Source organism: Chroicocephalus ridibundus, chromosome 1 (assembly GCF_963924245.1).
Source record: "Chroicocephalus ridibundus chromosome 1, bChrRid1.1, whole genome shotgun sequence".
Taxonomy (NCBI): Eukaryota; Metazoa; Chordata; class Aves; order Charadriiformes; family Laridae; genus Chroicocephalus; species Chroicocephalus ridibundus.
Window position 1 is genome coordinate 76,568,984 of NC_086284.1, and position 20,378 is coordinate 76,589,361.

Here is a 20,378-nt window from a genome sequence, read left to right on the forward strand (position 1 = left end):
GCCATTGTCCTGAGTTTGATTCAGTACTTACGATCACTGTGATCAGCAAGTGAAGTTAACACTTTGCTACTTTGCACATCTTTTTTCCTCTGGGAACTGGCTGTCATTCAGTTAAATACTGACTAAATGTTTTGATATGAGGTGAGCTGTTCATCAGGCTGGTTTTGGTTGTTGTTTTGTTTTGTTTTTTTTCCTGTGGGCACTGAGACCACCTTCAAGATCAGGAAGAAAGAATAAAGAATATAATTTATTAAATTGCTTCTTGTTCAGGATGAGTAACTCAGTGGAGTAACCATAAAAATAGCATGCAGTAATTGGTAAGTGTCAGATGCTGACAACTTTCTTATACTTTCCTCTTGCCATGGCCTTAGCTGTTCTGGGTTAAATAAGATGAAAGGTAATGTGTGTGTTCAGTATATCCGTGCTACTTTAAGTACTCAGATTCCTCGTACCCGGGGCAGTTGAAGAAACTCAAAAACGCATGTTCTGTAGCCTGTATGAACCCCTGTGTTGTACACTGGTGAGCACTGCAACTTAATGTATCCAGAAAAGGAAAAAAGATCTTTTCTTGGCTACTGTCATCCAGCTGTGAGATAGCTTTCCTCCTGTAATCCAGACATAAATTATTCTTAATCTTTTTTTAAAGCTAACTGATGTCAATCAGTTGTGGGTTAGTTTTGGTTGTTTTTTTTTCCTCCTTGCATTGACCACAGTAGGAACAGAAGCTCAGCAGGCTCATTTGTTTTGTAAAAGCCAGTGGTGGTTTGAGGCATGAGCTCCTCCTGACACTACCCAGCAGTTGGTGGCCATCCTGCGAGCATGTAGTTGAAGCTAAATGCTATGACATGGATTAGGAAGAGATTGTATGGACAGGTCTTCCAGCAGAGTGGTGGGGATGGCCGTGTCCGCTTGCGTGCTCTAGGTAGGCAGCCGCAGAGTCCTGCAAGGGAAAGGGGTTGAGGGAAAAGGGCCGGGGTTTGGTAGCTGGCGTTGAGAGGGAGGAGGCGTTTGGGGCTGAATCTCAGTGGATGGGAAGAATGGCTGGGAAGGCAAGGTGCAGAGTCGGGGACAGCCTTTGCAGGTGTGGCAATCGCTGGGGCCTTGCGCGATGCTGAATTGGATGCCTGACAAGTGCATGTGAGGTGAGGAGAAGAGGAAGAAAGGTCCGAGCATGGATCTGATTGCCGGAGGTATCTGTTTACAGGGCTGCAAATCAGCAGTTGAATCTGCGAGAGAGGAGAGATTTCTGGCATCGTTCCCTCTTTGGTGTGTGAGCTGGCTGCCCTGAATGCGCTGGGCACTTGGAGTCCCGCTGTAAAAACCTTTCTATTTGTTGCATGGGGAGTTAAAGCCTTATGGGGTTTGTTTCTTCTTCTTGTTCTGGAGCCAGAGATCTAACTTGAAGGCATTCAAGTGCACAATTTGGTATTGCTTCAGTCCAAAGTCTAAATTTGGCCCCTCATCTTTTATACTGTCAGTGTGTGGAGGATTCAGCAAGAAAAAGTGATGCTGCTTTTAGCATTTGTGACTCTCTTGTGTGTGTGGTGGGGTCATGGGACTTGCTGCAGAGTGTATGAGAATGGCATGGCTGTGCCACCAGAAACTTAACATCTGTTAGCATACTTTAGAAGTTCTCACACTTGGTGAATCGTTTTATTTTTTATTTTAGGATCTCCACTAAAGATATCCATAACTGTGCACAAATATAGTTGCATTAAATAACGGAAATTAACTATGGGAAAAGATGCCTCTAGATCATCTAGATGATTGATTCTGAAATGTTCACTTGAACCTCCCTTCAGTATATAACATGAAATAGTACTGCCATCACTTAGCTTTAGGAAATGCACACAAGCACATCTGTTAGGACAGGATGTACAAGTCGAATGAGGTGGGTTGACAGTTAAAATCTGGCTGGCCAACATGTGGCTGTGGGTAACGGCAAGACATGTAGTGTTCCCTTTCCTCAAGAACTGGGTTTGTATTTTTGGCTCCAGATCCTCATAAATAGCCTGGTTTTGCTGGTCTGTGGCTCGCAGGCCTGTTTTCCAGCTCCTGGTAGTGGGTAGCACCAAATGCGTTGGTTACTTCTGCCTGTACCTCATTCCACGGCAGGAAGCATCCTGCCAGTTCCCAATATTTTTATCCCAATTTAGCTCTTCTGCTGCAGTCTTCTGCCACGTGCATTTGTGGTCTCTTTCTGTTATCCTCCTCTGCATTGCAATGTGACCTGCTGCAGGGAATACCCACTTCAGAGAGAAGAGCATCCTGCACCAGGCTGAAGAAAGACATCTCCTTAACATTTTGTCCTGAAAAAGGGCACGTACCTGAGCTGATGTACAGTGACTGTCCTCTCATGCAGCTGTACATTGCAGCATCCCTCGATGTCTATATATCCCTTGGTCTCTGATGTAGCGAAGAGAGGTAAGGGTGAAAAAGCTACTTGGGATTGCTTTGCTCTCTCCAAAATGCCGCAATACGCATGCATACTATAGAGTAGCTGATGCTACTTGCTTGCTCCGCAGCAACTTGTCTGTGTGGCTATGTGCAGTCCTCAGTGCAGACAGGCCAAACAAGCCGCTTCGTGCAGTCCTCTCCTCTTTATACTTGGGTCCCATTTGTTGTTGCCTTGCCTTGAGGCTGGTTTGGGAAACACTGAGCCCGAGCATGCAGTCTTGGCAGCGCAGCTACCGGGACTCTTGTCCAATCTTTGTTTAAACGTCAAGAGCTGCAGCCTCCGATCCTTCCCCTGGGCACACGGACCAGCAGTTCTGACTGTCAGGACACTTCCTTAATGCTAAGCCTAAACTTTTTTTGTTCCTTGGATTTATCCCATTACATCTGATCTCTTCCAGAGCCATGCTGGTATATGAAGAATATAAACAACTTTGTGTGCTCCTCAGGTTGAGTGTTTCAGTTAAATCTGCATGTATGTTGGTCTCACTAGCTTTTCCTTTCAGGGCAGTTGTTTCAGCCCCCAACTTACTTTTTTGCATGTGTATGTCAATTATATTGTGTAACAAGTAATTTCAAACACCGAATAAGAAGTTTTGAGTATTTTGTGGAATGGCTGGTGCTATACACGTGCTAAAAAGCTGCTGCGTTGGGTCGCCATCTGATGCCTAGGGGCCCAGGACTTCAGAGTGTTTCATAAAACGGCTTGATGTTACTTGTTAGTTGCCTTATGAAACCTATCCTTCTAGACATCCTGCTGCATTGTTTGTCTGAAAATGGGGTAAGCCACTGTGGGAAATTGTTTTCCCAGCATATTTTAATTGGTTGCTGGGAATTACTAAGTCACTGGTTATTATTAAGAATAGGCTTGTTGCTGCGTAAAGGTGTAATTGAAATATTTTTGTGACAGTGGAAGGAAGTGAAGGTGCTAGACTTGCTTCATTAGATGCATTCCATGTCTCTGACCTATCTTAAGATGAGATGGACTATCTTTTGATTTTTACAGTGAGATTATGAATTTATACTGAATTACTTTTTTGCTTAAGCCAACATGGAAGAGAGGTTAAAAATTGAGAATACTGACTGTATACTGAGCTGAATACTCACTGTAGTTAGCACCGTTAGAAGCTGGTGAAGAAGCAGCGTCAGATCACAGTTTATTAAAAGCAAAAATTCAGCTCTGTTTGTTATGAATACTTAGTAAGGATTTTAGAAGACTTTCCTTAAAGCTTAGTGACTTTTTCTACTTCTAGTCCCCCTAGGATAAGTATTGCCTGGAAGTATTTCTTCAGTTAAATACGATGGATACTGTTTTGTTATTTGGATACTTGTTCCTATTATGATTTTTCCAGAACTATAACAGAGAGAGTACCATTAGCCTTTGGCTTCATGCTATAATTTATTTATAGTCTCAAAAACTCCTGCCGTTATTTCCTATGCTGTCTTGGTAGATCTTGATCTGCCTTTTGTGAGAGGTCTGTGTAATGTTACTGGTAGTCCATAGGGAGCTGGCTACATGCGTTAGATATCTGAAACAGCCTTTAAAAAATTTTTGAATTAATAAAATGATTTTCTAATATTTTCTTTTCCCACATAAGCAGTTGTTATATCTGTGGGATTATTTATTACGAAGGAGATGTGAAGCGTCACAAGACCAGCTTTCTTATTCTGTCTTGAAAGGCATTTGTGAGGTGGGAATTACACAGTAGATGATGCAAGTTACCCAACAACGCATGTTATCAGAAGGAAGCTAGGGAAATGTGGATTAGGTGAAATGCTTGCAGGAATGTTTGTAGCTGCTTAGGAAACTGAGAGGATAGTTACTAATTACTTTCAAACAAGACAGGTGAATTTGGTGGGATGTAAGAGGTCTCTAGGTCCAATATTAATTAATATTTGCCATTAACGATGTGGGTGAAGGAGTGAGGACTCTGCTTATTAAATACCCAGATGAAACTGGGTGGAGATGTGTGTCAGTTTGAGAAGGTGCTTTGAACTTATAGTTACCATGGGAGATGGGAGAAGGAGTCTGGAAGGAGGGGTTGGATGGGGCAGAGGAGGGGGCTGAGGGGCAGCTCTGGGGCAGGAGGAGGGTTCGGCTGCACATCCCGACGCTGGGAGCAATGGGCCCAGCAGCAAGAGCTGCTCATGGCCAGGGCATGAAGCAACGGGATCATGCTGTTGCAAAAGCAAACTCACTGGAGTCTGTGCGTAGGATTATGATCTGCGACTCACATGACAGAAAAGGATGGATTTCTGTAACAAGAGTGTTTTCTGTGTAGGGAAGGGTTCAGCTGGAAGACTTGGCCCAGGTTTGGGCATCACAACCTCATAGTGATTTTGTGAGCCAGCCCTAGAAGAGGTGGTGGGGAGCAGCAACTTAGAAGGATGAGAAATGTGGAAAATGTGGCCTGTGAACAGAGGGTGAAAGAACTGGGTTGTATTTAGCCTGCAGAAAAGACTAGGGTGTACTAACAAAAGAGTTAAGCATAGTGTTCAAACATGATGTTAACTCTGTAAAGAAAAAAGAGGTAATCTCTTCAGGGTCTGGTGCAGAGGGAGATCTGATCCATGTCGAGGGAGTGCGTGCTTTAAGCACCGGGACAAGCTTTCTGGAAGCAAGAGTCGGGCAGAGCAGAAGGGGCTTGCCTGGAGAGGCTGCGGAGCCTCCTTTATGCCCAGTCTGAGCTCTTGGTCCTATCTTGGTGCCCTTTTCCAGGACCCTGGCAGATCTCTTTTTCTGCGACTGTCTCTTTCTTTTTTTTTGTCTTTTTTCTTTTTTTTTTTTTTTTTTTTTTTGAAAATGGCAGTGCAGCATGTGGGACGGTTAAGGAGAGAAGCACGAAGTACTGTTTTCAACCAGCACAATTCTTGTTTTGGAGGCTCGGCTGGTGGTAAGTACTACAGTAAATAACAGGGGGAATGATAGTATAACAGTAGTGATAACTGCAAAAATAGGTCTTTGTTCCAAATGGCTTTCTGTTGTTAAAAGTTGTATTTTAAGAAATAAATCTTCCTGATGCTTTTTCCCCTGGTGATGCTTAGTTTCCAGGCAGTATTTATGAAAAGCTACTGTGCATTTCTAAGTTTTGCTTTCTGTGTCTACGTTTTGCTTTAGTTCCTATAACTTTTTTTCTTTTTTGCTTTTCTGTTTCTGTGTGCCACAGTTTCTGTTCCTGCCCTGTTGCTTTTTTCAAATGCACCCGGGGAGTAGAAATGCAGAGTCTGTTGGCACAGTGTGTGCGGAGAGGAGGGTGAGCATCTCTTGTGTGTTTGTTACCCCCGCTCTTGAACTTGCTGCTGACAGGGGAAGTTGGGGAGTTGGCACTCTTCCAGACCAGGGAGCACTCCTCTGATTTTTTTTTTTTTAACCTACTGATGAAGAACCCCCTGCTCATTAATTTGAGGTGAATTAATTTAATGTTTCTGAATCAGTATGTTACGACTGACTTTGAGGAAAAAAAAAAGAAAAAAAAAAAAAGGAGGGGAGTGGTATTTTGGGGTGTCAGCTGTATCTTTCATGCTATTTTGTATATTTTTTTTACATAGTTGTGAAATAAGTAAAGTTGGGAGGGAAGATTATGCCTGTGTAGTGTAAGGGTTAGAGAAAGAAAAGATTTTTTTAGTTGAACCTTTTGGTATTTGAGAGTTCATCTTGGCATTTAGCTGAGCAAACAAATGTGTTTTTAATGAAGAGTTCAAAAATACATTAGTTTTGTGGTTCAGCTTGGAGGCAAAAGCTGTGGTTTTGTTCACACTTAAAAGTTGTAGGCTGTGCTGCATTTTAATGATGCCATTTGAGTTGCCCTGACACTTTGTGTTTCTATGGAAAACTTTACATTAAAGGGGTTCAATTGGGACACTAGAGGATTATCCCATAATGAAACATCTCATAAGAAAAATTTGTTTGAAAAATTGATCCAGCCGTTTATTCATTATTTTACTTTGTCTCTTCCCTTGCCTTTCCTCCCCCCAGTGCATTTTATGGGTGAGGCTTTCGGTATTTCTTCGCCGGAGGGTGGAGGCGGCGTGGGTACCAGGGTTTTGCGGCAGAGCAGCCAGTGGGCTTTTAAAGCGAGTCCCTCCAGTCAGCCCCACTCGCTGTGTGTTGTCTGGGCACACCATGTTTCTGCTGCGCACCAGCTGGGTCCCTCGGGATGGAGACTGGAAGCTCCCATCGATGCTTGTGCCAAGTGCGCTCCGTCTCCTGCTGATGGGCCCTGTGGATCGCTTCAGGCTATCTGTGTAGTGGCAGCAACGGCAGCAGGCTGTGTCTGCTTATCTCAAGTTAGAAACCCAACCCACGTAGTGTGATTCATGTTTTGGCGACCTTGGCTGTGGTACTGCTTTGATCTACAGATCTTCTCGCGTTGCTCAAAATTAATTGCTTAATGTGGGGTATAGCCAGAGATTGTCAAGGAGATGGGAAGAGGAAACTGGGACGATTTGGAGAAAAAAACCAAAACACCAGGCAACAAAAACCCCAACCAACCAAACAAAAAAACCCAAACCAAAAAAACGCAACAAACAAACAAAAAAATTCCCAAAACACAAATGCAAAACCCCCAAAGATGAAGCCTTAAATCAAAGAAAATTAACACCACCAAAACGTCAAAATTTTTTAAGGTCAACGTACAAGAACTATAAAATATTGTGCGTTCCCCTTCTCTGCCCCACCCCCCTGCCCCTCCACCCCCCAGATTGTAAGGAAACTTCTTCCTTTGATGCCACAGCCGAAGTTGAGCAACAATAGTTCTTAAGTAATAGGATCTGTGCCACTCCTCAGTGGATGGGTGGTGTGGTATCCTTTTCTTGTACTGCAGATGGGTGGAGAAGCAGAAATGTTACAGCGTGGTGCTGACACTTTGGCCATAAACTGCCTTATTTCAGTTAGAAACACATTGCTATCCCCCCCTTCCCCCATTTTATTCTTTTTCTTCTGGCAGGGTATGCAGTTATCGGTTCCTTGGTTTTTACTTGAATTTCTGCTCTCTAATACTTTGTTCCCCAGCTCGTAGCTGTTTTTGTTAGCTTTTCACTCTGAGGCGTGGGGTGGACTGCGTGCCAAGACAGACCCTAGTCTAACCGCTGACATCTCCAAGGAGTGCTGCAACTAATCTGTTGGGTGTAACGACTTTAATGCTTTTGCCATGGCCATTACAATAGGACGCAAAACATACATGTGCATGATCCTGCAGGAGGGGAATGCAGGCAGTTGGTGGAGGGGAAAATTCCTTCTATTCCCATACTTAATATTGCTCAAGGCTCAGGACTAGATTAAAAAGGGTGAGTAAGCAGAATCTCTGCCAACGAAGCTGAGCTATCCGGGATTGTCAAGGAGAGGTCTGAAGGAATGTTTTGAGGAATTAAGGCAGGAGCCACACGGAGCCTTTCCTTCTATACTTATTTTTTTATTTGCCCTCCTGTGAATCTATAAGCTTGGTGCTCGGTTCATAGAAGACCCTCTAGAAGGAAGAAAGCATCAGTGTGTTTGGAGAAGTCAGTCCCTTAAGTCAGCTGAATAATCATGCAGATACGTGAACGTTTTGTTTTGTATTCCCAAAACAGGATAGAGCATATATTTGTTGGTATTGATAAGTTGGTTCCCATTCACGGTAAGAGGATGGCAAAGTCGACTTTGAGATTATTTTTATGAATTTACTTTTAATCTCGTAGTACTTTGTGTATTTATACTGCACATACATACATGTGTACATACAGCTGATGCGTTTCGGTTTTGTCTATGTTAAGCAAGAATTACATATTTTAAGGCTTTATATTATGGATGTATCATTTTCTTGGGAAAATTGCAATAAAAATATAACATACCCTTCACTTACTTGCCAAAAATTAAATTGTATCTCAAACGTGAAATCCCTGATGCCATTCCTACCTAAATAGCACTCCTTTCATTTTTTTAGGAGCTTGTGATGTCATCAGCTGAAGCGAAAACATCTACCTCATGACCTGGCATGTAAGTGAAGGAGGAACTGATACTTAAAATTAAAAAAAAAAAAAAGTAAATGTGTGTGTTGGTGTTTACAATGTGTAAATTGAACCTATATACCTTCAGAATTCAAATATCACCTTTTAAATGAAAGCTTTGTGGATTTTAAAGGAATATAAAGCCTTTTAAAGGAGAGGAAGTCATAAAAGAAGCTGTTAACAATGAGGTTCCAGCCTGCAGAACTCCTTGTAATAATTTCAGTTAAAATCTATCTTGATGTACCCCATAATGCTTGGAAGGCTGGTAGGCATAGATGGAATAATTCTATCTTACTGCAACATTTACGTGTGCTGCTTCTACTCTTTTTATTCTGTGCTTCTTTTCTGGATACAAATTTTGATAGTTGTGATGAATACATACTGTACATGGAGATACCCTTACTAAAATTAAAAACTGATTGTGCACAAGATTTAGCTTCTTTTACGTACTTAGATACTTCACAGTAAACTTTTGCAGTTTTGTGGCACTTCTATTTTTTTTTTTCCCCCTTAAGTAAGCAAAAATATTTCAGTCTCTGCAGAGGCATTTTCAGAGATTTTTTTTTGTCCGCCTGCTCTCTGCTTTTCTTTTATGTGGTTTAAAGGATTAAAGTGCAGTCATTGCTTTGAGGGGCTGATGTCAGCAGTGAGCTGGGTATTCCTAATTAGTGCCAACACCTGTACCTCATTATGAAGCCTTGTTGAAGCTGTCCAGTGAACCGAGGTAGCTGGTCTCTGTTGCATGTCTCTAATGTGATTATAAAGCCCTCTCCTGATGCAAGTTTTGTTACTTATTCAACTTTTGGACTGATGTGGAAAGTGAAGCTAAGCTGTGCCACTTGGCTGGCTACCAAAGATCATAAGGAGTGGCAAAGAGAAGGGATGCAGTCATCTCAATTTCAAGACCTCTAGTTCAAAGCTTGCTTTGACTGTTTAAATAAAATAAAATAAAAAAAATAAAAAAAAAGAAAAAAGGGGGGAGAGTGTTTTTTCTAGTTTTCAGTGTCAGATACTCTGGATTTAGAGACTACATCTACAGACGCCAGCTGGGCTCTGAATATCTGAGTCCAGTTTCTATTGTGCATAACCTGTTGATTTTCTGCAAATAGAGCTTTGGCCTTGACTACTCTTGCACCATCCCTTTGTCTTCAAGGGGTCAGGGCTTGGCAATTCTTTCCTACACAAAACCAGCATTGGTCTCTCTTCCCACCTGATTCTGTACTGTTAGCAGGGCTACAATGCAATGTGGCTTTGCGGCGGTTGGGAAACACGACCTCAGAAAGATTTGACTAAAAAAAATTTATGGTTCAGAAGAGATGCATTGTTATCATGTTTGGGCTGTACAGGCAAAAGTTTAAGCACGACTTACTTTTCTCTAAGTAGTTTAAGTAGGTTTTTAAGAGTTTAGCTTACAGAATTCAAGCATGCAGCAACACAGTGCTGGCTGCAGGTTTTGGGTTATTTCCCCGTGAGTAAGGAGAGAGACAGAATAACTTCAGATGTGTATCTTGGAAGGGTTTGAGATAATAAACCTATAAGAATTCACATGAGAACACCATGCTAGTTATCCAGATTTGGAAAAATGGAAGGAAATGGAAGTGTAGTGGATTCTTAAACCTCAGATGTAGAATTGAAAGTCTAGTTGTTAAAGGGATTGAACCTCTGCAGAGTAGAAGCCTTGGAAGAAAAAAAAAAAAAGAGGAATAATTAAATAGCCAAAACTTTTGGTGTTTTTCTGTATTAAATATCTGTCTGCTTTCTAACACTGTCACTTACAAGAATGTCTTACTGGTCAGCTTCAGGAAAGCTATAATTCAAGTCATTCCTGCTCTGTAAAAGTGCTAACCATCAAGCTATTATATATTCTGATTTTGGATACTTTAAAAGGTTTTGGGTCTTCAGAAATTCTCACAGACTGGTTTTGTGGTGGGGTTTTGGTGTTTTAGGTTTGGTTTTGTTTTGCTTTTAATTTCCTTAGCTTAAAGTTGATCTAGACATCTTTAAGTCCTTGCAGCATGTTCTCTTAGCTTTGTGCAAGCTTCACTGCAATCCTAGAAAATGGAATACAGCATTTGTTTGCAGCTATATATGATGGTAGATATTCATGTTAGATTTAGACATGACTTACAGGAGTTGGGGATAGATATAAATAGGTGCATCTCTGCTACTTTGTGGCAGATACTAAAAATGACAAGAAAAAAAAGACAGTGTAACAGATTTCAAAGCAGTTGTTTTTGTAAAACAGTTCCTTAATAGTTATATGAAACTCAAGGAGGTTTCACCAGTGAATTTAACGATGCTAAATGGTGATTTTTAAGAGCAAAGTGTTTTATGTATAGAAAGCTTACCTGTGCCTCCAGAGGCAGTAAGCTAAGGCAGAGACTGCTCTTTCCTTTGCACAGATTTGTGAGGTGCAGCAGTAGTTTTTATATATGTATATATATGTGTGTGTGTGCATGTGCACATGCACGCATCTATTTCAGATTGTTCCAGGATGTTTTTTGTTTCTTCTTTCATTCTTTCGAGTTCTCCAAAAGAAAATCCTGAATGGATAGTGCCCTAAGGTGCATGTAGGCTATATTTACACAGCATGTTTATTTAATCTGTCTTTAAAAAAAAAAAAGGCAATGACTAACACACTGGGAATGATCTAATTTTTGACTTAATTTTGACCAAAATAACTCTCTGCAGTGAAGAGCGATTAACAAACTCTTCAGGTCAACAGTATGTCAACTGTCAGAGTCTCTGGTTATTGTGCTCATCATAAGCAGAATCTTGTCTGATAAACATGCTCATTTCAGTATTTACCATGGCCCTGTAGACCACCTATCTCATCTTTAGTCCACAGAGGTCAGGTTGGAAACTGATATATTAAAAAAAATAAGATTAAATCCATCATGTAGAGGTGAATTATTATGAGTGAGTCTGGTTTCAGACAAGTTCTCTTACTGAATTGGGCTAATTACTGCCTCTGATAATGGTCAACAGTGGACACTTAGGGAAAGAAAGCATTATAAAGCTCATGTAGACTCTGTTTCTTGTAAAATTTTGACTTTGGGATTTCCGGCAGATTGACATGACACATTGTGTTTAATAGCCCTTGTCCTCTATTTGCCTAATTCTCTTCAATCTGTTTATTTTGCAACCCCTGCAACATCCCGTAGCATTGAGTTTCTCTAAGTAATTCTGTACAAAACGACCTTTTTTTTTTCCTGTTGTCTTAATGACTCTCCTCTGAAGTTTGTTCAATAACTTTGTGTCCTTCGTCTTCTGGGCCATGAGGAACAGTGAGTAGTCTCTTCGTGCTGTTCACTTTCTTTATCTCTTGTGGCAGATTTCTCCTATTCTGCATCCTCCTTTCTCAGATGGATAGTCTCAGTCTGTTTAATTTCTAAAGCCACGGCACCCTCCCCTTACAGCTGTAGTTGGAGGTTCACCACTTTTTCTCCAGTGGGTGCTGGAGGGAGGTAGAAGACACTCCCTTGCTTTTAGCCCACATTAGAGTGACCTAGTAGTGTTGCTTATCCGTAAAGCTTTATCCGTGTGGCTCAGCGGGTGTAGCAGATGAAACCAGACAGGCTTATATCAGTGCTTGTCGATGCTGCTCTTGGACCTTGGACAGGAGGACGCATCTCTTGTATCAACATGCAGCTCTCCGCAGTGTTCTCCTCGTAAAATAGTTTCTGCTACAGCTGATTTCAGAATGCCCAAGGACCCCATTTTTAAAGGCACTCAATTAATGTGTGTGTTTTCGTCTTAAGACCTTTCAGAAACATCCTGCAGGCACTGTGGCGTGGCTGTGCGTGTATTAACTGGGAGCCGTAGTTGGTGTTGCAGTAGGCAGCAGCACTCAGCCTCCCTATCAGGGATGTCCAAGGGAGCGGGTGGACCATGCCTGAGCTGCTCCTGGCTCACGCCTGGTCGCTTTTGCTGTTTGCAGGGATGGGGAAGTAGATAGTGGAAGAGGGGTCTCAGGTGGCTTTATTCTGCCACAATCCGAGCACAGGTTCGGTTGTGCCTTCTCAGTTGCAGAGCCCCTGGTAACCTGTACAGCTGCAGCCTGCCCCGTGCCCTGCAGCTGGGCGAGGGAAGAGCCTGCAGAGCAGGACGGTTCTTTACAGGTTTATAGAAGCCTCCTCGACCAACTGGAGTTGCATATACAAAACATATGGACTGTGCAAGTTTCGCATTCCATCGCAGAGTTTTGAGAGTGACTCGGCTATAAAGGTGCACCTGATAGGGCAGATCCTAATTATTCCAGGTTTTTGTTGGGTTTTGCCCCCCCATTTGTTCTGTTTGTTCAGTTTTATAGTTGCATTTTTAGTTGTAACCTCTCCTTTTCTCTCCCTGTTTCTCAGCACAGATCTTATTACTGCTCATGACAGCATGGGATTCAGGTGCAGCAACTGCAGCGTGTCGGGGGCTCTTGCCTATAAGTAAAGATGTGGTGAAACACCTCCCTGCTTCCACGGGTTGTAGGCATTTCCAGTCATCCCAGTACAGGAGTGGACAGCGGGCAAAGGGACCTGCTTTGGCATCAGATTCATTATCTCATAGCCCCACAGCTTTGGAAGGTCAGTTGTGATAGTTCCTTATCCTCGTAGGATGGAAAGGATAGTACTTTCCTGTACTTTCTGACTCCACCTATTCCAGCACCAGTGCTCTTTGTGATCCACCCTGTGGGGCGGCACCTTTTCTCCTGTGCCAAAAAAAGCCACCTCTATCCACTCAGCTTTAGCGCAGTTCCTTTCCACTAGGAACAGTAGAAGGGTGGTGCTCTAGTCTTACTCGTTTTGATCTTGTTTATTTCGTCAATGTGGAGGAAGAGCAAGGAGGAATTTAGAGGAGTGTTAATGGTCAGTCCTGATCACTGCGTCCCCTCATTCAAAAAGTGTAGAAGTACTTTGGCCTCAGCTTTGCTGTTTGACAACAAACAGTTTGATTTTTTTTTTTTTTTTTTTTTTTAAGAAACACCTCCTGACTGCTTTCTCAAACAAGATGTGGCATTGGGCAGCTACAATCATCCTTTGGTCTCCCTTTCCAGGGAGGCATCAGCCCCAGTGGGCAAGTTTGCTATTTATTTTGTGATTGCCGCACCTTGCGTTATGAGAGGAAAAAATCGTAATTTTTCTTTTTGTCCTTGCTCCGTACATAAAAACGGACAAACATCAGTTGGTCACAGTATCTCTTTCATGGTGTCTTCTCCCACCTCCATTTGGTGATTTAGAGAAGTCTGGAATGGTATTTATGTTTTTATAAATCTGTTTTAAATCTGCCTCACTAAAAGACCTCTCACAGTGTCTTTGGTGTGTCATATGTTACATATTGTAGCACATAACATTAAATTGATTAGCTGGCCATTAAAATTAAGTTAAATTCATTAGTTATTAAGACAAATTTTGTTGTCTTTTTAAAAAGTTTTTTTTAATTAAAAAGTAGTGCTTTAAAAAATCTTCTAGTAAATTTTTGCTCATGTTTTCACATAGAGAACTAAAGTAGTAGTGCAACTGCCCATAAATGTGTCTTGTGTGAAATGCTAGAAAGTATACTAGGATGTCAGTATTCAACCAATGATTTGGAATATTCCAAATATTTTGAGTTCTGGCTGTGACAGTACATTCCTTTTAATTGTTCCTATCCAATGATCCCCTCAGTCCCTTTTTTTTACCTGAGAAAAACTTTAGCATCCAGATTGTTTATTTGCAACTTGTAAATGAGAAACACTTCTTGTCAGATGAGAAAAGAAATAATCAACTTAATGTTTCCTAATAGGGAAATATTTGTGTTCTTGCTTTCTCTTATCCTTTGAGTAGAATATAAAGATGCAGCTTGATGTTTTCTGCCTTTTGCAATCCTTTAGGTTTTGTTAGTGATGCAAAACTTTGTAGCAAAGCGGTTACCCTCTTCAAAGCATTATAAGCACGAAATAAATGAGTCAACAGATAAAATATTTAATGCAGGCTGCTGTTGATTCTTCTATTATTTGAGGTTTAGAAAAAACAAAACAAGAACAGTGAAACCTACTTTATTTATTAGCAAGTACAAAAAAATTAACTGATTATTTTAAGCAAGTATCTTGCAGGTTACGAGAACTGTTGCCTATGCTGTTAATAGGAAAGTTGTTTGTCTTAATCCCAAATAATGCATATGTTTCTAGATCCTTCCTTCTTTGATAATACTTCCTGCCTGTGTTCCTACGTGTGATCCTAGTTCCTTACCTGTGTTTTGTCATGAAAGCATGCTTTAGTACAGCTGGAGGGCAGAGAAAAACAGATCCAAGTGGACAGCATCAGACAGATAGGCAAAAGTGGCAGCTTCACTTGAACTAGTGTAATACTCATTGTTGCCTAATTTTCAATTAAGTAGTGACACTTGTGTGGGGTGGTTTTTTGTGTGTGTGTGGTTTTTTTCTTTTTTTTTATTCCCTCCCCTTGCTGTGGTGCAGTTTCGTCGCTGTACAACAGCATGGCAATACTTAGTGACTTAGGGCATCGCAGGGGTTTTTCTTCTGTTCGACCCCATCGGCAGGAAGGGCAGCGAGTGGCGAGGGTGCGGGATATGCGCTTGGGAGACCTGGATGCCGCTGCCTGCTCTGCTGTGCCGGAGGCTCCCCGCGTGATGTATGGCTGCTCTGCGCCGCAGCTCCTGAAATGTCAGGGCTTGCAGTGCTGGCTGGCTTCACACAAGCTTATCGTGAGGGTAGATACGGTAAAGCCTGCAAAAACACTTAGAGCCAAGGTAACGTGAATCATACCGGTTCTTAAAATAGAAAGCCGGGCTAAACGCTCTCTGAGGTTTTTCTGCTCAGTCATATTGGTGAAGCCTGTGCGTGCTGCTCCTGTTTCTCGCCTGTGACTGCAGTCTCCTTGCAGATAGGGAGCACGTGGCCGCCTTCAGGTGTCGAACCCCTCGGGGGAGCTCCCGGGCAGCCAGCTCCTTGTTTACCCAGCTTCGCACTGGGAGTGATGCCCTGGTACCCATCCATTTTTAGTAGCGCTACTTCCACACCAGTTGTTCATCAAAGTGGACGTTGTCCTTAGCTTCGCCTTCGTTGAGTAAGTACGCATGGGCTTTTGTGGGGTTTTCTTTTTTTTTTCTTTTGCCCCTTGCCCCTTGGTTATTCGTTGCCTTAGGTGTTAAATGTCAGGTATTAGTTTTCTTCTGAGGGAGCCCTGTAAAACAGACAACAGGAGATTGGTAACAGCATCTCCCCTGCTGAGTGCTCCTCGGGGCAGACAAACGCCTCGTGGCCAGGGTGGACGCTTCATTGCGACGCTTGGCGCATGTGTGTAGTTATCAGGCTGTACGCAAGCTAGCCCCTGCCTCCTGGGGGTTTTCCCCTGAAGGGATCAGTCAGCCACCGTGGAGTTGCCAGCAGCCTGACAAGAGGCGGTCTGTTTGTGCAGTGCTGGCCTGGGGAAGCGAGAGCTGTGATGGCTTCCCTCCGGCAACATGGCACTCCTCCCTGCCCTGTGGGCCTGACGGCTGCCTTGGCCTCCGGCGTCGACCTGCTGCGGGGCAGCTGAGATCATGGCGCTCCATGGGCTGCCTGTGTGTTTAACGCTGCTGTGACTTTCCTGCTGGGAACTTGTTCCACCTTTCATCGCTCTGGGGGCTCCCCTTGGGAGGGCTGGGCCTGGGTGGAAATGGAGGGCCGGCGGGACACCGTGCCCCATCAGCCATGTGCAGGCAGCCATGCCAAGCATGGTTCCCTCTCCTGAGGGCCCGGTTCCTTCATCTTAGCCTTTCTCCTGACTGGGAGCGATGGCGGGAGGTGGTCAAGGAGCCGAGAGGTGGGTGAGGAGCGTTCATGGCCCGGCAGGCACAGCTCAGGTGTGCGAGCGTGGCAATGCCAGGCAGCGCCGGGCTGGTTGTGGTTTCAGGGGAGGAAGTGCTTTTTTATTTTTTTCCTTCTTTTTTTGTGTTATTTTAAAAGCAGGCTTTTTGCTCAAACTCAATATGGTATTTTGAAGGAAATATTTTTTGTGTGTGTGTCCAAATCTTTACTGCTGTTTTAGGAAAACAATAGTTCTGTTAATAAAGAGCTGGTGTAAAAACAGTGTTGTGTTCAGGAGCGGAAAGTAATTAGGAAGACTTAAACAGAGAGGAGCAGAATAACGTACACATTGGTATATATTTGTTTGAATTAATGACAGGCTGATGTTGTTTATTTTTTTAAACTGACTCTGCCCAGATTGGTATTGTCTTCAGGATGCTAATGTTAAAGCCGCAGTGTTTAATGGGCAGAAATATTTCCATGTCAGCCTGGCCCACTGGGGTGCTCTGTGCACAGGCCAACACGTGCATCTTACTTCAAAGACAAAAATGAGGATGCTCGGTCACTGCTGGGTGCCGAGGAAGCACAGGGAAGAGAGCACAATTTTAATTTCTTTCTAGCCTCTTGGAGAGTATCTGTTAAGGTAACGGTGGTGCTGCATGTGTTGCTGGGGATGTGCTCTTCTGAGAAGGATTTCTGATTTTTAACAAGCTGCTTGGTGTGAGGCAACTTAGTGAAGGCCTTTGGAAATCTGTCCCCCCTACCCTTGCGGTGGTTTGACGCATGGATGCGGCACCAGAAATTAAAAGCTACGCTTTTGTTTTCAAGGTAGGAAAGGCAGTTATACTTGGGACATGCTGTATTTTATTGTATTGTCAAAGCATGTTCTAAATGTGAAGTAGCATCACTTACACTCTTTTTATACTCACAAAGCAAAATGATGGGCATTAAGTGCTTTGCACTAGACCGAATGATGAATCATCATCATAGAAGGGCATAGAAATGATGTCAGGGTTCCCTTTTGGCCCATAATCTGCAAATGAATGCAGGGCGGATTATATTTGGGGTTTCTTCATTCTAGTTTTATCATCTATCAGCTGACTTCAAAATTTAACTATTTCAGGGGATAAGTCAGGCTGGAAACGATATTTTGGACTTCTCCTGCTCCGTGGCCGCCCCCCCCACCCCCCCATTTTTAAACCCATGATACACTTGTGGCAGCTGCCAAATTGCCCTATATAAGAAGGTAATGCATAACAGAGCTTGAGACTGTGTCTAGGTGCTATTGTACTTCATACGGACTCATGTTATTAGCCAGATTTCTGTAACATGCAGTTCCTTGCCTACTAAAATTATTTATTTAGCTAATGACAAAGGAATCGGCTGTAGCTGGTAGTATTGCCTCTAAAAACTGGCATATTCCTCCTTTGTTGAATTACAGATTATTATGTTAACCAAGGCTTAGTATGAAATAGTAACAAGAGAAGTTCTATTTTGTGGTAGGCCCAGTACAGTCTTCAGAGAATAATTCAAGAAGATTTTATTCTGGGGGTGAGGGGAGGGATAGAATGGGAGGGATAGAATGGATATGGTCACTTTGTTATGGAATTCTTGAGTAGGGTTTTTAAATTTATTTTTTTTCTGGTTAGAGTGAAAGAAATAAACAGTGTTCCTTTTTTTTCTGAATTTCCTTTTCTGTGAATTGTTTAACCTTTCAAACCTTTTCAGTGCAGTATATATTGCTAACCCAAGTTCTGAGTGGGTGTTTTTCCCAGCTTATATAGCCTTTTTGTGAGATTGAATAGGATATTAAAAAATAATAATAAAAAACCTAAACACAAGTGATCTCTCTTCCTGTAGTTATTTGAAAGGTTGTGTTAACTCTACTCATATTTCGTAATTTCCCTGGCACTTGACTATGAAATTTGACCTATTTAAATGGTTTTACTGTACTACATTTCCTGGAGACCTTTCAAGATAATTTGCTTCCTAATCTAAATTTAACAGTTACATAAACCACATTTTGGAGACTTAGAAATTTCTACCTACTGCCTCTGCCTTTTTTTTTTGTAGACAAGCCAAATTGTAAAAATGTAAGTACAGAATTTTAATCGGAGATCTGCATGTAGCTTGTCATTTGGTTTACCTACCTAGATGCTGTTTTTCTTTTTAATAGATAAAGTAGGTTGTTTTGTTTTTTTTTTGTCCCACTTGAAAGTTCCCTTAGTGCTGTGACCAATTCCATTTTTGTCAGTCTATTTTAAAATGTGAGGAAATAGTATCTCACAGGTCTAGGATATATTTGTGTTATAGTTCCTTGAATTTCTTGGTTGCCTTTTCCTTCTGTATAGGTCTTAACAGGTACTGAGTAGCGTATGGATACGTTTAACCTTTCTCTGCAACATCTGAAGCCGGGAAGGACGGATTGCTGCTCCTTGGACATACTGTTTTCTTCAGAAATCTTGACTGGATTTAAGGATTCATTTTGTATCACGCTTGTCACTGATGTCTTGTCTAATACGCTGTGCAAGTTCAGACTCTGAGAGATACCTCATCCTTTTATCTGCTAACTCTGTTACTCATGAACTATGCTGAGGGATGTGTCAGAACAAGAGGATAAACTTAAAGGTTTATTTGGTAAATTTAGTTGTTTACTCTGATGCAAACTGAAAAGAGAAAAATGTTTGTTGCTGTTTCTGCAGGTATTTGAAATGGGTTTTTGCTTTGACTGAGGCTCTGAAATTTTGTTAACTGTCTGCTGTTTACATATGCTGCTGTACTGATTTTTTTTTTTTTTGAGTAATGCATGGTAACTAGCTTTTCAGAAGTGGGAAGTACCTTAAGTCAGTGCAACACTGATTTTCCTTGGGGAGAGTGCAGAGTAGTGGTAGAGGCAAGTGGCTGTTTTCCTGTTCACTTTAGCAGTGCAGATAACTGTGACTAAGGAAAAAAGAGCAAACATAATTTAGAATCATTAATTAGAAAACATCTTGCCTAGATTTTTGGAAATATCAGTGTTATCCTTTAAGTCAGATTCTTGCATACGCTGGCTGATACATTGATTACTCTTAGCTTGGGATCCATGTTTAATTTCAGCTGGGTGAGTGCAGGGTGGCTTTTTCCTGGCTTTCCTTGGGAGTGCTGGATCCGGCATCGGTTTTGCCTCCAGGGAGAATTCCCAACATGGGCAGTGGCATTCAGAAAGCTGGGGAAATACTGGCAGCGTGATGTTGCTGCCTGTGGCTGAAGAGGGTGAGGGTGTGTTTCCTGGGGTTATTTTTGGTTGAACACCCAAAGGGTTCAAGGCATCTTGATCTGTGTTCGGGTGTTTAGGTGATGTTAGGGAATGAGGCTGATTTCTCTTTTTTAAGTTGCAGTTCTTGCCTTAAGCTGTTGTGAGCAGATCGGGGATACGTATGCAGCCATGGCTTGGCAAGTCAGAGATGCAACAGGTGGAGAATATGGTTCAAATTCAGGAAACTGTCTGGTAATTGATATTAAAAATGACACCAGGAAATGTTCCATTGCCATAATTGCCTGGAGAGTTGAGTATCTTTTTGCTTGCAACATGGTGATTTCTTAATGTCACTCCTGTATTTTAATTTTAATTTAAAAGATCCCTGAAGGTGAGCATCTTCATACAAGTCATCAATCCACTGTTAGTCCTTCTGTGGATTTTTAAAAACAAAAGGCAAAAAAAGCTTTAGATTAAGGCATGTTATGTTCTTATTTTTAATGATCATTTTTAAGGTAATCTGTGCTTGACCATAAGGCTTGAGCACATTTTGAATACACAGCCAAAGCACCCCTATCTACCTTTAAGGTGGTGAGAATCATTACTCAGTGACTGGGAAGCAGGATTTTCTTGGGGCTTTTTGGGGGGGTGGAGCCACTTATCTTTTTTGCTCTGCAACAACGTTTCAGTGTTGAGTTGCTTTATACTCCATGTTTTTCTTAGGTTGCACATTGGAACTGCTAGAAAGTTTAAACTTTCTAAACTGCTAAAACTTAGTTCTCAAAATTAAAAAAAATAAGTTCAGTGTGCACATTTGCAAAACGCCTGGATGAAGATAAAGGAAGTGGAAGGATGCTGATGGCTTTAGCTGCTCGCTATCCAGTGTTTCTGTCATGATCCTAATGACGGCTCATCTTTTCTTGTATC

The 20,378-nt window shown here is 42.1% G+C and overlaps 1 protein-coding gene across 6 annotated transcripts in view; it reads left to right on the plus strand.

Moving 5' to 3' along the window:
• Positions 1–20,378, plus strand: part of JADE3 (jade family PHD finger 3) — a 70,520-nt gene that overhangs the window by 11,002 nt on the left and 39,140 nt on the right. Inside the window, exons 2-4 of one of the 6 annotated variants that reach the window (XM_063340290.1) lie at positions 5,265–5,348; positions 5,622–5,708; positions 8,376–8,428. The exons of 3 other annotated variants lie outside the window; for them this stretch is intronic. The gene's annotated coding sequence lies outside the window, so the exon portion shown is untranslated. Of the gene's footprint in view, positions 1–5,264; positions 5,349–5,621; positions 5,709–8,375; positions 8,429–15,325; positions 15,495–20,378 lie in introns of those variants that run through there. 2 more of the 6 variants (XM_063340298.1, XM_063340336.1) reach the window with 2 other exon arrangements.